The sequence below is a fragment of the Rhagoletis pomonella genome, unplaced genomic scaffold (genome assembly GCF_013731165.1).
Source record: "Rhagoletis pomonella isolate Grant_MI unplaced genomic scaffold, Rhpom_1.0 Rhpom_scaffold_00737, whole genome shotgun sequence".
Lineage (NCBI taxonomy): Eukaryota > Metazoa > Arthropoda > Insecta > Diptera > Tephritidae > Rhagoletis > Rhagoletis pomonella.
This window is the reverse complement of record NW_023459291.1, coordinates 5,845-9,408: the sequence shown is the minus strand read 5'-3', so window position 1 is coordinate 9,408 and position 3,564 is coordinate 5,845. Positions and strand designations below refer to the sequence as shown.

General features: G+C 33.6%; 1 pseudogene; it reads left to right on the top strand.

The window, feature by feature from the left end:
- Nucleotides 1-1,712: 1,712 nt before the first annotated feature.
- LOC118751486 lies at nt 1,713-2,661 on the top strand (annotated as a pseudogene).
- The last annotated feature ends 903 nt before the right edge of the window (nt 2,662-3,564 follow it).

Here is a 3,564-nt window from a genome sequence, read left to right as displayed (position 1 = left end):
TATGACAGCCAATTGTGAAGTCCCTGAGTGCATGGACTTGGGGTCTTCACAGAATATATTTTGACACAAAACATATTTAAGAAATTTGTCTACAGATTTATTAAAAACTTCCGACTGTCCAAAAAGTTTGTTTGTGAGCCAAATATATTTAAGATATTTTAAAACTATCAACAGATCTACGATTTTGTTCTCAGAGATAATGCCAACTGATTATTTTCCTTCACTTCACTTTTCGGCCTTTCATTTTAAAGCATTTCGAGCTTGCGTTTAGAATTCACGACGTTAGACCTGTATGAAATTATTAAAAAATGTTTAAAATTATTGTCTAGCCGCCAAAGAATAAGAAAACAAATGCAAAATCATACATTTTTCACAGTTTTCTAACACTTCGCAACACCATCGAAAGCAAAATTCCGTTCTACAGAAAATTCGATACTCAACGACCCTGCAAGAACAGTGACTATAGTCATAATGATATATCATTTGACAAATCATTTTAGTAGCAAGACTGATAGAGATTTCAATCACTGGCTACCTACAAGTTTCTATTAAATTCTAAAGGGCAGTGTGAAAAATCTGATGGAAACTTTTGTGTACGTGTGATGCTTCATCTCCTTCTAACATATACGTTTTTGGCATATTGCTAGACTGCTTACTCCCTTTGAGTTCGGCATTCAAATTATAATAATCAGTGATGTAAATCTTCGACAATTATGAGTGATCAACCTTGACTGAAATACAAAATATCAAAGGATCTAAGTAGATCTGAAATTTTTTTGAGATAATTAAGTTAACGTTGATTACTTATTGTAAATTCTGGGTAAATGCATTTGAAATGATTCTTGCCTAAATGAATGCAGGTTAATTAACTAATTCAAAGAATGTTTACTTATTGTCACCAAAAAAAACACTATATTTATCTATACAAATATGGGTATAACTTATATTTTCAAAAAATGTAACTTAGACCCTTATGATTCTAACCCTTTCACATAATGTCTTAATATTATACATTTCCAGCCGATGTCTTTTTAGATTTTTTGGTGCAAGTGGTGATGGCTGAGCTTAATTGCCATCTTGATTTCTTTTTGGAACTCAACAGGACCTTTCTTTTTAAATGCATCTATGTGGAATGAAATAGATTACCAAAAAATTTCTATTGTTGAAAGATATGTACATATGTATACGATAGTGCCCACATAATTAGGAATACTATTTCTTTATAAGTTTTGGCCATTTATTTAAAAAATTGCGTTGATTTTTGAGAATTTTTGACAAAGTATGTTAAAAACGTTTATATCTATATAGTTATAAATAAATAAAGAAAAAATAAATCCTCAAAACTCGTAGTGTCCCTAATATGTGTCATTGTGTACAAATACAAGTGAGATATCTTAGCAATAGACGTCATCCTGGGCCACAGCTGCGATCATCTGTTTTTTTAGAGTTGCTATTTTGGGCCTTTTTGACCTGAGTTGCATTAAATAGTCTCATAAAACTTAGTACTATTTGTTGTTTAAATGGTAACATATATGCCCAAAAACTTGGAAAATATTAGATGATTGTTTTTTAAAAATGCTATTTATAAAATTTCCTTTTGATTTCGACTTTAGAAATATTCATATTATAAAAGTTTTTCACATATGTTTTAATATTTTAAAGTTTTTAAAAAGTACGGTAGAATGCAACCATGTGCTTCAATTTGTTTGCATCTTCGTCAGCTTATTCGTTTGCTGACTGGAAAAATTGCGAACGGCTATCAAAATACTGATTCAAAATATACATCTTTCACTGGGCACACAAATCGGGTGTGCGCAGCAAAATTCAGCCCTAATGGCCAGTTAATTGCATCGTGCGGCGACAAGTTAAGAATTTGCGATACATCTTTAGGCGAATGTGTGCGAACGTTCACCCGGGAAGAGGTATGGGACGACAGCTGGCATGGCATCCAGACGGTAATCTGGTGTCTTTAGCATTAAGTTGTAACCGTGTTAAGATATTTGACATAGCCGAAGGCGAGCTAATACAGTTGTATCAAGTGCATTCGTCGCCGGAGAATGATGTTGCATTTCACCCAGGTGGAAATTTCTTGGTGACTGGCGGCGATGATGATACAATAACATTGCTTGATTTATTAGAAGGTCGACCAATTTATACACGGTAGTAGTGCACTTTAGCGGAACCAGGTCAAAATGGACGGGAAAATTATACACTAACTGGCCATACTCACAAAGTTTGCGACGTCGCTTTCTCCACATGGTAGACATTTTGTTTCCGCGGGCGAGGATCGACAGGTAATTCCTGCTTTGTGTGTGAAAAAATTATGTAATATACATTTTTTCCCTATAGTCAACAGTTGCTCGTTTGGAAATCTAATTTCCATACATTTGATGTCAATAGCTTTCGCAACAAACAAGCCAGTTCTCAAAGAGTCCAAATTGATTTTAGTCATGCAACAGCTCCACATTACTCCGCCATAGTAACAAAAAGCTGTGATGACAGTATTTTAATTGATCAACGGCAATCGGTGGCATATGGAATGCGTTATGGAAATTTTCTGGTGCTTGATAGCCAATATACTACAAGAGTGAAACGCTACAAGTGAAACGCGGAGATAGTAATTTTTCTTAAATTTCCATCTTTTATTTGCAGTTACATTAAGAAGCTAATAGAGGGCAGAGCTGTTGGTGAGGAAGGTGTCGAGTTACTGCAGTACTGTAACTGGGAAAATCCACATTTCGCACGTGCCCCACTCGTATGGAATAGTAGCTTATGTCAAAATGCTGGTTTTAGTATAATGCGTCATTCGCAGCATACCCTCACTGGCGCCGAGCCGTTGAAGAAATTTTGGCAAATAAACGTGCAAGAAATAGTTCTGATACAAGCAAGTCCATATTCTTGTTAAGGGTCATCGAAAAATTCCTTGTGTTGTAAATAATAAAGGGAATGCCGGATTATACTAAAGCCAGCTTCCCGACATAAACTACTATTCCATACGAACACAGAAATATAAATGTATCTAAAACTGAATAACTCAAATCAAATTGGATTGCATTTGCATAATATACCTAATATTGGAATCCGTTTTGATCGTAAAAAATACAACTTGCAATCATTTAGATTATAGTTTTGAAAGAAATTGATTGCTATCGTAAATTGTGTAAAAATTGTTAAAAGTAATCTGCCTTAAATTTATGATCCCCATGTAACGGTTTTAAAATACGTCAAATCCGCCTTATCTGCATTAACAAAAGCTATACATTGGAATATTTAAAATAAAACGATTCATATTTATTTTCTAATAAGAATTGTTTCTTAATTGAAAGTATTTAATACTAATATAATGTAGTGGTTAATGTTTAAAAATGAATTCGCAATATGTCCGCAGCTCAGGTTGATTTGAATAAATCCGTCTAAATTTTTCGAATTCCATACATCTACTTGAATATAGGATAGGCAGGGTTGCATACAAATGGTAGTTCCGTAAATATTTAAAATATGTTAGTTCATTCAATATTTACATCTGGGCCAATAAATAATAACAAATATAGCCGAAAAAACAAA